Source organism: Pseudophryne corroboree, chromosome 9, assembly GCF_028390025.1.
Source record: "Pseudophryne corroboree isolate aPseCor3 chromosome 9, aPseCor3.hap2, whole genome shotgun sequence".
In the NCBI taxonomy this organism is placed as follows: domain Eukaryota; kingdom Metazoa; phylum Chordata; class Amphibia; order Anura; family Myobatrachidae; genus Pseudophryne; species Pseudophryne corroboree.
The window spans coordinates 440555642-440569822 of NC_086452.1; the positions used below are offsets into that span (position 1 = coordinate 440555642).

At 48.8% G+C, this 14181-nt stretch overlaps 1 protein-coding gene across 3 annotated transcripts in view; it reads left to right on the forward strand.

Moving 5' to 3' along the window:
• LOC134958471 (sodium- and chloride-dependent creatine transporter 1-like) overlaps positions 1 to 14181 on the forward strand; it is a 172954-nt gene that overhangs the window by 17672 nt on the left and 141101 nt on the right. Inside the window, exon 1 of one of the 3 annotated variants that reach the window (XM_063941116.1) lies at positions 9325 to 9442. The exons of the other annotated variants lie outside the window; for them this stretch is intronic. The gene's annotated coding sequence lies outside the window, so the exon portion shown is untranslated. Of the gene's footprint in view, positions 1 to 9324; positions 9443 to 14181 lie in introns of those variants that run through there. 3 annotated transcript variants of the gene reach the window in all.

Sequence of the window (14181 nt, forward strand, 5' to 3'; positions counted from 1 at the left end):
CCAAGATCTGCTGTAAGAGTAGGGTGAAAAGACAACTGATATACTGTAACTGGAAGTGAGAGTGTGTTTTCCTGTCTGCCCGGGCGAATATGCGGTAGCATGACAACAGCTGGAGAAGGAAAACAGCGAGTATATAAAGTGCCAGTATGCCGCATCCTTACGTTTTTACGGAGCATCTGGGGCCCATACACAGTAGAGTTGACTTTCGTGGGTGGCCTCAATAGTCAGAGAAAGACGGCCATCAGTTAGAAGTTAATTAACAGAAAGCAAATGGCATCGGTGAGGCATGAGGCACTTTGTGTTGTGGCACTGTCCATATATGGGTGTGTTATCATAGCTAAATAGGTAATGTTCCCACTGACTATGGTGAGTCGGGTGCTACGCACACCCGCCACCAGTGCAGTCCAATGTGGGCGTAGGCATCGAATATCAATTCATTGAAACTATCACTATTCCTTCCAGATAACTACGGGTGTTATTATTTCTTGTGGCGTATTTGATATATCACATGGATAGATTCTGCTGTGGTGTTATGTTTCCCAGCCCGTAAAATGCATGTGCCAGACTACTAGTGCTACAGCTTACCATTAGCCTTGATTTGCTGAGTGCCATCACCAACCAATCACCATTGATTTGTGTTGTGGACAGGAAACGTAACCCCAAAGCGGTGTGCAGCACCGCGCAGAGCGTTGTGCTGAAAGGGAGAGGCGTCGGCAGCACAGTTTGCAAATGCGCATGTGCAGAACATCGATAATGGAAAATATCCATATTATTTCCACAATTATTGCCCGGTCTCGATTTGTATGTGTCCATCCCATTTTGAGTTGGATTATCAATATGGGACCCACAGTACGATCCCCAGAACAATGGTGTTTAAAAGGGTGTAGACCTAGGGGCTTATTCAGGGTTGTTAGTAAACCAAAAAAGCATACTAATGGGCAAAACCATGTGCACTGCAGGTGGGGCAGATGTAACATGTGCAGAGAGAGTTAGATGTGGGTGGGTTATATTGTTTCTGTGCAGGGTAAATACTGGCTGCTTTATTTTTACAATGCAATACGCCGGCGGGGGGGGGGGGGGGGGGGGCGCGAGCGCAAAAAAGCCTTTGCAGGCTCACTGCGCTCACCACGCAGCGGGCTCGGTGGTTCTATGGGTGCCGTAAACACCATACTTACCTACTCTCCCGGATTCTGCGGGAGACACCCGGTTTTCGGGTAGTCCCCTGCAGCCCCCGGAAGAGTGGGCACCCCTCCCGCATTCTGCCCACTTCCTAGTGAAGTGGGCAGAATAGGGAGAATAACACCATAAAATAACGGACCCGGCGGGGGGCGGAGCCTAATGACGCGATCAGATGCTAATCGCGTCATTTTAGCCCCGCCCCTAACCAAATTTCATCCAATTACCGTCTTTTCCCGGTGGGTGGGCGGGGCCTGCTGATGTAATTAGCTTGGCTCCTCCCTCATCACCGCCCACCTGCTTCTCCTCTCCGGTCATCTCCCGGAGAGGAGAGTTAAAATATCGGCAAGTATGGTGCCGTAAACACCCATGAGTGGGAAAGGTCCCTGTTAGTTGGCATGTACGGCTTTCGATCGCTCGGGATCCCGGCATCGCCTTGGTGACCCTCTGGATCCCGAGCTACAGTCACATAACTGGATCCCCCTGACCGGTATGAATTAAATGTCTTCAGAAAGCAGGCCCAGTCCTGACTGCTCCTGCACATAGGGCAGATGCAAGTGTCGATGTTGTACGCGATGGTGAAGTGTCAAGAATCACCGGCGGCGTTACATCGCACAGAAAGTGGGCGTCTCATTGCTCGCACATTCATTCAGGCGCAAGCTTGTACACCAAGGGGAGGCTGAACTAGCATTTATATATTATAGCTCCCAAAACCCCGCCAACCGGCGCACAAGCGAACGCAGCTCCGCCCACCTCTGTATTAGGCCCAATGTTGACTTTAACCCCCTGCAATGATCAACCATTACCAGGCTGCTGCAGAGCATTATCCTGAGGCATCTAGTGCAGACTCTGTGTGCACCGCTGTCCTTGAAATCTGTACAGAGCACCTCCAGGTTTTTAAGGACAATGCTGAGCAGAAATGAGACCACATTGCAGTGAGAACCAGGCCTTGCTCCAGACAGAGGATGGTGACAGGGAGGCAGATTGCACCAGTCTGTCCGCTGCTGCAGTTGTTTCATCTCCTGTACGCCCACTGTTGTGTGTAGGTGTCTGTGGGCTAGAAGACAATCACTTATGGACGCTGGGAGTGAGTCATCGCTCTGCATTGTGATGTCACAAGTTCCAGCACAGGCGGAGAATAAATAACGAGAAAGGAGGCTGGATCCATTGAATATCAAGGTCAATTTTTTTTCTCCTGTTCTAATTCTTTGCCAGCCTGCTGTGGTGTTACAGACGCCTGCATTGCTGGAAACATAACGCGCCCCAAATTGTGCTTCTGCGCAGCAGTATGTCTCTGTCACTGCTGCCGCAGGTTTACCGGGTGCTAAGATCTTATGCTGGATCGCAGAGAGGCATCACCATATTAGCGTTGCGGATTTTTACAGCCAAATGTTAAATCTACGTACAGCATACAAATATGCATAGATTGCACGAATGTCATTTAGCAGCTGCTTAATTATTCCTCAAATACTCATCTAGCATCTATCAGACCTATACGTTGTTCCCCTTTCCTGGTTTTTAAATCTAAAAGGCAAGAAACAAAAACATAAGGAGTCTATTCATGAAGCAGTGAAAAGTGTGGAGAAGTGAGCCAGTGGAGAAGTTGCTCATGGCAACCAATCAGCATTGAAGTAACATTTATAATTTGCATACTATACAATTGTACGGAGCAGCTGATTGGTTGCCATGGGCAACTTCTCCACAGGCTCACTTCACGATTCTTTTCACTGCTTTATGAATAGACTCCTTAAAACCGGGTTCACTCATGGATTACACAGGTTTTGTGGCTGATTAAAACTAGGTGAAATGCAGACTTGAAGTCAGCCACAGAATGGGCACACACTGCACCCATTTTTAATATGTACCTTTCTGGAGTCCAGCGTCGGGCGCTGCTGTTGCGCCAAAAATGGCCACCTCGAATGCGCAGTAGCCAAATTGGTCTCCGGGACATGGCGGGGGACATGTTTCCGGAGACCTGCGCATGCGCAGTAGACTCCGGCACAATGCCAGAGACTACTGCAATGTACAGAGAAGGGGGCCCTCCAGGAGGTGCACACGGCGCCCTCCTCTGTTAAAACGCCCCTGAGTTCATGTGTGGAATCTGCCATGTGTGTAAAGGACAGCCAATGATTCCACATAGACATGGGAACATGTGGTGTCTGTGACAGGAACATGGGGCCCCACTGGAGTATGCTTCCTTCTACATGTCCACTAGGGTATCACTTCTGCATGACTGGCTACATGGAGTTGTGGCCACTTAAATTGTCCAGTACAGCAGCTTTACAGTACACATAAAAGGGCCCATTCTAACATGGCGTCAGACACCCTGGGTCAGAAATCCTGCCGTTCAATGAGTTTGTACGGTCGTGTCTTCCGTAATCAGGCAGAACGGCACAATGTGCCATAAGGGCGCTGTGTGGTGATAAAACTCTGACCACTGGTAAATGATTGCTGGCCAGTGGCGGACTGGAACATGGAGAGCCCACCGGGGGAAGGCAGTGGTAGGGGCCCATGCCTAGGGGTGTGGCCGGGCTCCACAGAGGTTTGGCTAACCATTAGAGATTGCATGGTCTGGGCCCCTTGATAAATATATATACTGTATATAGTAAATACTGCTAGTGCATGCATTATAATGTACCAGGTTAATAACAGGAAGACACTGTAGAAAATACACTGTGCGGGTCTAGTATGAAATACCTACAATCAAAATCCCGACAACAATTGACTGACGGTCAAAATACCGATATGGGGGGTCATTCCGAGTTGTTCGCTCGTTGACGATTTTCGCTATGCTGCGATTTGTTGCTAACTGCGCATGCGCATGGTACGCAGAGCGCATGCGCAAAGTTTTTTAACACAAAACTTAGTAGATTTGCTGGTGTTCGTGCGACGCTTTTCAGTCGCACTGCTGATCGGTGAATGATTGACATAAAAGGGGCGTTTCTGGGTGGTAACTGAGCGTTTTCCTGGAGTGTGCTAAAAAACGCAGGCGTGTCAGGGAAAAACGCGGGAGTGTCTGGAGAAACGGGGGAGTGGCTGGCCGAACGCAGGGCGTGCTTGTGACATCAAACCAGGAACTAAACGGACTGAGCTGATCGCAATCTGTGAGTAGGTCTGGAGCTACTCAGAAACTGCAAATAATTATTTAGTAGCAATTCTGCTAATCTTACGTTCGCTATTCTGCTAAGCTAAGATACACTCCCAGAGGGCGGCGGCCTAGCGTGTGCAATGCTGCTAAAAGCAGCTAGCGAGCGATCAACTCGGAATGAGGGCCATGGTCAGAATACAGACAAGGTCAAAATAGCAACATTTCAAATGTTGACAGGTCAAAAATTCAACGAGTTTTTTGTGTGTGTGTGTGTTGACATAGGTCAACATGGACAGGGTTCACTACGATATGCCGGCGGTCGGGCTCCCGGCGACCAGCATACCGGCGCCGGGAGCCCGACCGCCGGCTTACCGACAGTGTGGCGAGCGCAAATGAGCCCCTTGCGGGCTCGCTGCGCTCGCCACGCTACGGGCACGGTTATTCTCCCTCCAGGGGGGTCGTGGACCCCCACGAGGGAGAATAAGTGTCGGTATGCCAGCTGTCGGAATCCGGGCGCCGGTATACTGAGCGCCGGGATCCCGTCAGTCGGCATACTGAAGACCACCTCATGGACAGCATCTAAGTATATCGCAGCCCCCCGCATGGCTCGCTATGCCTCCTCACTGCGCTCGGCACACTATTATATTCCCCCACCGGGTCCACTGGGATGGTAAAGTATGAACAAGTCGGTTTCCATGAAAAAATCGTGGGGGTTTCCCTGTGCCCCTGTCGGGCCCTGTCGCAGCCTGCTGGGCTGGCTAAGATCTTTTGAGGTAGTAACATAGGATAACGGGACAAGCGGCCTACAGGAATGAAGACTTTTTTTTTTTATAAAGCCTATGGCTAAATATGACTTCTCATATTATCAATGTAGTCACGGAACTTTGTCAAACTTTGCAGAGTGCTGTGCCCTTGAGAGCGTTTCTCTTATCCATCATCTTCTAAAACATTTGGATCTCTGTTTGGAACAGCATAATGCTTGATTCATTCTACATTCAAATGACAATTGATGTGGATTATCGTAAAATGTATTTCTAGGCAATTCACAAAATCATTCCACTGTGATGGTCACTGGCAGATATCGATCTTTACTAGACATTGAATAATGAGATATTCAACTGATTTGCATACATTTCTTCATCCAGCAAGGGAATAAGCCCTTTATTTGTTACCTACTGCCCCTTACCCCTGGCTGTGAGAGCTTATTTCCCCCCATTTTAAGAGACTTACCGGACAGCGGAACCTAAGCACTACGTGTTGCCCTGTACATGGGGGGTCATTCCGACCTGTTCGCACGCAGCAGTTCTTCGCTGTGGTGCGAACGGGTCGGGTCTGCAATGCGCACGTGCGTCATTGCCGTCGCCGGGCAGCAGCCAGAATAAAGAAGAAAGTGATCACTAGCGTGATTGCAAGAAGATTGAAAGCGGGGAGGCATTCCGGGGGGCGTCTACTCACCATTTTCTGGGCGTGGAGATCCGAACGCAGGCGTTTGGAGGGCGGATGTCTGACGTCAATCCCAGGACCTTCGTCGCTGGATTCGTCGCACAGGGTAAGTAACTCTGACCCTGGTCTTGTTATTGCAGGAAACTTTTTTTAGCATAGCAGGGCAGCACAAGTGATCGCAGCCTTGCTATGCCAAAATACACTCCCCCATAGGCGGCGTCTAGTTGATCGCACGCGCAGCAAAAAGTTTCTACGTGCGATCAACTCGGAATGAGGGGCTTGGTTCTGAGGTGGTGTCTATGAATGGATGCTCAATTCATATTATGACACACCATACATTGGGCTATGCATAAATTCCAAGTAGTAATGCCTGGTGCTCGGCTAACAGATAAGAACAGATACAGACAGATGTTATATGTGTTGCTCACCTTTTAGGCCATTATCAAAAATCCTTATCTTGTAAGCTCAGTTTAATTTGGATCCCCGCTCAAGAATATTTTACATGCCTGAACCTCCTGTTTGGTACAGATCTCACCCATAAATTGCCACCTGCTTCCGAATATGTGCTCCATGGGATCTTTTATTACCGTATTGTCCGTCTGGTTGGGTATTGTAAATCGTGACATGAAACATTTGAATTTTTACCTCCATTTGACCATATTTTTGTGAAGGAGTTAGTTGCATTTTCAGGGGTGGATGCAAGCGGAAACGCTGACAAATTTTGCAGATTCTGGCATACTGCGCCAAAGAGAAATCTGCACGTCTGGTCAAGCATGTGCATACAGACGGAGATCGCTAGTGGGTCTGGGTGGATTGATCTGTCAACCGAGCACTCTTTCAGTGAAATAGGTGTTCCTGGGTGGTAACTGGGCGGCAACATAATTCAGCGGGTCCCCATGCAGGTGCATGGATTTTTAGTATACATGGGTGAATTCTGGCATCAACTTAAGAAATTTGGCTAACACGGACAAACCGAAATGTGGCCACGAATGAATCAGACTCATAATCTGGCCCAATTTCTCTCCCCCCCCCCCCCAAAAAAAAGAGAGAAAAAAAAAAGCAAACATGAGGAAAAAAATGCAATTCCGCTTATGACCACTTAGTGGCAGTGCTTCCCTCTTCCAGTCAGACTGTTGATTTATTGCACAATGCAGTTTGTTGACTATGCTAAGTCAGAATTCCTATATACCACAGGTTCTCAAACTCGGTCCTCAGGACCCCACACAGTGCATGTTTTGCAGGTCTCCTCACAGAATCGCAAAAGAAATAATTAGCTCCACCTGTGGACCTTTTAAAATGTGTCAGTGAGTAATTACTACACCTGTGCACCTGCTGGGTTACCTGCAAAACATGCACTGTGTGGGGTCCTGAGGATCGAGATTGAGAACCTGTGCTATATACCAATCTTCACCAGAATCCTGCATTCTGCTCTGACAATAGGAATTCCACAAGTGGGAACCCACAGTGATGAGAAGCAGAGATTTTAGGTGCTCAGTCCTTTAATTGTTTATTTACAGATTTTTCCTGAGGTCTTCTAAGCAATTTCTAGGGAAATTAGGTTTAGAAAAGTTCCATCTGTCAACTCCGATCAGCTTGGAAACCTGGAATAAGACAGTAGAGCAGGTCGCTCGGCAACAGAAGTCATGCAAGAGGTGTCATTTTTATTTAAGGAGCTAAAAACTGTGGAATTGGTTTTCAGATGAGCTGTCGAGTAAAAGATGAAATTGGACAATCCATTAATAAATATCAAATAGGCCCAATTATAGCGGTCTCGTGCCAAGATAAAATCTCTGCAATAAGACCGGCTGTAATGTGTGGCACAGACCTTATCTACACAATGTCCCTCACAGTCACTCCAGGCCAGCAACTATAATAGTAATGTACTGTGTATGATTTTGAGGAATCAGCGGCAAATAGGTTTTTTTATAGGAATGTTTTTGCCGTTTCCCAACATGGCAGCATGCATACTTGCTGTGCAGATGCAGCTTCTTCACTTTTGTGATGTCAGGCGTTTTACTTTGCACATTTGCGGTTTACGGCCCATTTTGAGGGAACACAACATTTTGTCTTCTTATAGGATTGTAGTTTTTAATGCTTTATATTACTACATGCAATTTTTCTTTTTGAGTGGAACAAGATATCTTAATAAATTTATATGTCGTGTGAATAACAGACGAGGCCTGTATGGATACAAGTACTAATGTGTCTGAGGTGCCAGAAGTTGGCCTCCAGACATTACCTTTAATTGGGTGTTTATATGTAGAGGGCCGCCGAGATATATTGCACATGTGGATGCTAGAGTGGGTGTGGCCAAACAGTGGGCGTGGCCACTCTTACTCTGGAAACGATCAACTGTGAACACTAGCAGTAGGGCTGTTCATCGGTGGGCTGTCCATCAATGGTTGCCATCGATGACACCATCGGTGATAACCATTGATGGCACATAAACCATCTATGGGGAACCATCGATGGTTTGCACCACTCGATGGCCACCGCTGGAAGGTGCTGGCTGGGCCAATAAAAAATGGGGGTGGGGCTTAGCGGGTGTCAGAGGCAGAGCTATGCTGTGTCCCGACAGCTTGCAAAAAATATAAAAAAATATTATGCTATGCCATCGATGGAGGGAAACCATCTGGTTCTCTACCATCGATGGCAAAAAGCATTCGACATCGACCATAAACCATAGATGATTAGGAATCATTGATGGTCGATGACCATCCCTAATAAGGAGAGGCGGGTGGAGAAACTCCTCCCACTTGGCTTGGCCAGGTCGCCCGCCAGGCCCCCAGACAAACCTGGGCCCTGGTAGTCAGCACCCACCCCTTTAGTGCCCCTGCACACATGCCAATTTGAATAGAAACATAAAAAATCCATATAAACAAAGGGAAACCACAATAACGTGAGGAAAAGTTTAGTAATCGGGGTGCAAACTCGCCTTAGAGTTGAAGGGGTTAATCTATATTTTGGTTCCCCACTGTTAAATACCCACGGTGTTCCAAAACAGTGTGACATCAGCAGAGCCCTTTCTCCCGGCAGCTGGTGCAGATTGCATCAGCAGTGTTAGTGCACGTCGCCAGTTCTACGTAAATAGATCAGCTAAGCTGTCGCACATGAATGTACATTGACATAATCACTAAAAGATTAAGCCTATAATCAGGTTCCTCTCAGTGAAGAAACGCTGCTTGTTTCAGAGTAGCGTGCTTTAATGCCATCTACGGTAACTTCAGCTGCGGAATGGCGCATAGTGGAGGGGTCTTCTTGTGTATGAGCACAGGAAATACTAAAAAATAAAATAATTTCTGCACTATGAAAATAAAAAGCAGCTAAACTTAACAATATAGATACAAAATACACAATTGAGCGCTAAAATGTTGTGGCACCTGAGGAGAAAAAAAATTGTTAAAACAGCAATGTGTTTACAGCCCTTTTCTCTAACGTCCTAGAGGATGCTGGGACTCCGTAAGGACCATGGGGATAGGGTAGAGGCTAGATCCAAGTGGCCTAAGGGACCTTTTCCGTCAGGGGGAGGAGCCACGACACAAGGGGGAGGAGCTACGTCAGCGGTACAGTTGGTCTAGTATCCACACCACCAACTGTTACCTTTAGTAATTAGGTGGCGAGCGGAGCGAGCCACCGTGCCCGAAGCGTGGCGAGCGAAGCGAGCCCGCGAGGGTACTTTTCGGGTACCTTGTTCGGCCGCAGCTCCTCCCCCTGGTGACGGGTCTCCTCCCCTAGGTACGTCAGAAGGTCCCTTCTCCCACTCCAATATAGAACCAACCATGGGGATAGACGGGCTCCGCAGGAGACATGGGCACTTTAAGAAAGACTTTGACTCTGGGTGTACACTGGCTCCTCCCTCTATGCCCCTCCTCCAGACCTCAGTTTGATACTGTGCCCAGAGGAGCTAGGTGCATTTCAGGAGCTCTCCTGAGTTTCCTGTAAGAAAGCATTTTTGTTAGGTTTTTTATTTTCAGGGAACCTGCTGGCAACAGACTCCCTGCATCGTGGGACTGAGGGGAGAGAAACAGACCCACTTCTCTGAGTTTCAGGGCTCTGTTTCTTAGGCTACTGGACACCATTAGCTCCAGAGGGAGTCAGAACACAGGTCTCACCCTAGAGTTCGTCCCGGAGCCGCGCCGCCGTCCTCCTCACAGAGCCAGAAGATAGAAGCCGGGTGAGTATGAGAGGAAAAGATCTTCAGAGGCGGCAGAAGACTTCATTGATCTTCACTGAGGTAACGCACAGCACTGCAGCTGTGCGCCATTGCTCCCATACACCTCACAAACGGCAGTCACTGTAAGGGTGCAGGGCGCAGGGGGGGGGGGGGGCGCCCTGGGCAGCAATATAAACCTCTTATTTGTCAAATGAGAGCATATATACAGCTGGACACTGTATATATGCATGAGCCCCCACCAATTTTACACTTTTAGCGGGACTGAAGCCCGCCGCCGAGGGGGCGGGGCTTCTCCCTCAGCACTCAACAGCGCCATGTTTTTCTCCACAGCACCGCTGAGAGGAAGCTCCCCGGACTCTCCCCTGCTTATACCACGGTAGAAGAGAGGGTTTTAAAGAAGAGGGCGGGGCACATAATTCGGCGCAGATAATAATAATTACAGCGCTACGGGGTAAACATTATATTGCTGTGTTTCTCTGACGTCCTAGTGGATGCTGGGGACTCCGTAAGGACCATGGGGAATAGCGGCTCCGCAGGAGACTGGGCACATCTAAAGAAAGCTTTAGGACTAACTGGTGTGCACTGGCTCCTCCCCCTATGACCCTCCTCCAAGCCTCAGATTTCTGTGCCCGACGAGAAGGGTGCACACTAGGGGCTCTCCTGAGCTTCTTAGTGAAAGTTTTAGTTTAGGTTTGTTATTTTCAGTGAGACCTGCTGGCAACAGGCTCACTGCATCGAGGGACTAAGGGGAGAAGAAGCGAACTCACCTGCGTGCAGAGTGGATTGGGCTTCTTGGCTACTGGACATTAGCTCCAGAGGGACGATCACAGGTTCAGCCTGGATGGGTCCCGGAGCCGCGCCGCCGGCCCCCTTACAGAGCCAGAAGAGCGAAGAGGTCCGGAGAAAGCGGCGGCAGAAGACGTTCCTGTCTTCAAATAAGGTAGCGCACAGCACTGCAGCTGTGCGCCATTGCTCTTAGCACACTTCACACTCCGGTCACTGAGGGTGCAGGGCGCTGGGGGGGGCGCCCTGAGACGCAATGAAACATGACAGAAATACCTTACATGGCAAAAAAAATGCATCACATATAGCTCCTGGGCTATATGGATGCATTTAACCCCTGCCAGAATATACAAAAAACCGGGAGATAAGGCCGCCGAAAAGGGGGCGGAGCCTATCTCCTCAGCACACTGGCGCCATTTTCTCTCACAGCTCAGTTGGAGGGAAGCTCCCTGACTCTTCCCTGCACTACAGAAAGGGTTAAAAAAAGAGAGGGGGGCACTATTTAGGCGCAGTATTAAAACATACAGCAGCTATAAGGGGAAAAACACTTATATAAGGTTATCCCTGTATATATATATAGCGCTCTGGTGTGTGCTGGCATACTCTCCCTCTGTCTCCCCAAAGGGCTAGTGGGGTCCTGTCCTCTATCAGAGCATTCCCTGTGTGTGTGCTGTGTGTCGGTACGTTTGTGTCGACATGTATGAGGAGAAAAATGATGTGGAGACGGAGCAGAGTGTCTGTAACAGTGATGTCACCCCCTAGGGGGTCGACACCTGAGTGGATGTACTGTTGAAAATTACGTGACAGTGTCAGCTCTATATAAAAAAAAAAAAAAACAGTGGTTGACATGAGACAGCCGGCTACTCAGCTTGTGCCTGTCCAGACGTCTCATAGGCCGTCAGGGGCTCTAAAGCGGCCGTTACCTCAGATGGCAGATACAGACGCCGACACGGATACTGACTCCTGTGTCGACGGTGAAGAGACAACCGTGATTTCCAGTAGGGCCACACGTTACATGATTGAGACAATGGCAAATGTTTTTATACATTTCTGATAATACGAGTACCACCAAAAAGGGGTATTATGTTCGGTGAGGGAAAAACTACCTGTAGTTTTCCTGAATCTGAGAAATAAAATGAGGTGTGTGATGATGCGTGGGTTTCCCCCCGATAACAATTGATAATTTCTTAAAAGTATTGGCTGCATACCCTTTCCCGCCAGAGGTTAGGGTGCGTTGGGAAACACCCCCTAGGGGGGATAAGGCGCTCACACGCTTGTAAGAACAAGGGCTCTACCCTCTCATGAGATGGCCGCCCTTAAGGATCCTGCTGATAGAAAGCAGGAGGGTATCCAAAAAGGTATTTACACACATACTGGTGTTATACTGCGACCAGCAATCGCCTCAGCCTGGAGGTGCAGTGCTGGATTGGCATGGTCGGATTCCCTGACTGGAAATATTGATATCCTAGATAAGGATAGTATATTATTGCCTATAGAGCATTTAAAAGATGCATTTCTATATATGCATGATGCACAGCGGAATATTTGCCGACTGGCATCAAGTATAAGTGCGTTGTCCAATTCTACCAGTAAAATGGTCAGGTGATGCGGATTCCAAACAGCATTTGGAAGTATTGCCTTTGAAAAGGGACATTTGGGGTCGGTCTTTTAGACCTGGTGGCCACGGCAACAACTGGGAAATCCACGTTTGTACCCCAGGTCGCCTCTCAAAATAAGACGCCGTATTATTAGGCGCAGTCCTTTGTTGGCAAGCGGACAAAAGGTTCCTCTTTTCTGCTCGTGACAGAGGGAGAGGAAAAAGGCTGAAGAGATTAGCCAGTTCCCAGGAACAGAAACCCTTTCCCGCCTCTGCCAAGCCCTCAGTATGACGCTAGGGCCTTACAAGCTCAGGCACGGTGGGGGCCCGTTCTCAATGAATTTCAGTGCGCAGTGGGCTCACTCGCAAGTAGACCCCTGGATCCTTCAGGTAATATCTCAAGGGTACATATTGGAATTCGAGACGTCTCCCCCTCGCCGTTTCCAAAAGTCGGCTTCACCGACGTCTCCCTCTGACAGGGAGGCAGTTTTGGAAGCCATTCACAAGCTGTATTCCCAGCAGGTGATAATCAAGGTACCCCTCCTGCAACAGGGAACGGGGTATTATTCCACACTATTGTGGTACCGAAGCCAGACGGCTCGGTGAGACCGATTCTAAATCTAAATCTAAAATCTAAAATCTTTGAACACTTACATACAGAGGTTCAAATTCAAGATTGAGTCACTCAGAGCAGTGATTGCGAACCTGGAAGAAGGGGACTACATGATGTCTCGGGACATCAAGGATGCTTACCTTCATGTCAAAATTTACCCTTCTCACCAAGGGTACCTCAGGTTATGGTACAGAACTGTCACTATCAGTTCAGACGCTGCCGTAGGGATGGTCCACGGCACCCCGGGTCTTTACCAAGGTAATGGCCGAAATGATATCCCTTCGAAGGAAGGAAATTTTAGTTATCCCTTACTTGGACGATTCCCTGATAAGGGTAAGATCCAGGGAACAGTTGGAAGTCGGTGTAGCACTATCTCAGGTAGTGTTGCGGCAGCACGATTGGATTCTCAATATTCCAAAATCGCAGCTGGTTCCGACGACTTGTCTTCTGTTTCCTAGGGATGTTCCTGGACACAGTCCAGAAAAAAGGTGTTTCTCCCGGAAGAGAAAGCCAGGGAGTTATCCGAGCTAGTCAGGAACCTCCTAAAACCGAACCAAGGCTCAGTGCATCAATGCACAAGGGTTCGGGGTAAAAATGGTGGCTTCCTACGAAGCAATCCCATTCGCTAGATTCCACGCAAGAACTTTCCAGTGGAACCTACTGGACAAATGGTCCGGGTCGCATTTTCAGATGCATCAGCGGATAACCCTGTCACCAAGGACAAGGGTATCCATCCTGTGGTGGTTGCAGAGTGCTCATCTTCTAGAGGGCCGCAGATTCGGCATTCAGGACTGGGTCCTGGTGACCACGGATGCCAGCCTGCGAGGCTGGGGTGCAGTCACACAGGGAAGGAATATCCAAAGCCTGGATACATCACTTCACATAAATATCCTGAAGATAAGGGCCATTTACAATGCTCTAAGCTTAGCAAGACCTCAGCTTCAAGGTCAGCCGGTGTTGATCCAGTCGGACAACATCATGGCAGTCACCCACGTAAACAGACAGGGTGGCACAAGAAGCAGGAGGGCAATGGCAGGAGCTGCAGGGATTCTTCGCTGGGCGGAAAATCATGTGATAGCACTGTCAACAGTATTCATTCCGGGAGTGGAGAACTGGGAAGCAGACTTCCTCAGCACGACCTCCACCCGGGAGAGTGGGGACTTCACCCAGAAGTCGTCCACATGATTAAAAAACTCGACAGGTATTGCGCCAGGTCAAGAGACCCTCAGGCAATAGTTGTAGACGCTCTGGTAACACCGGGGGTGTACCAGTCAGTGTATGTGTTCCCTCCTCTGCCTCTCATACCC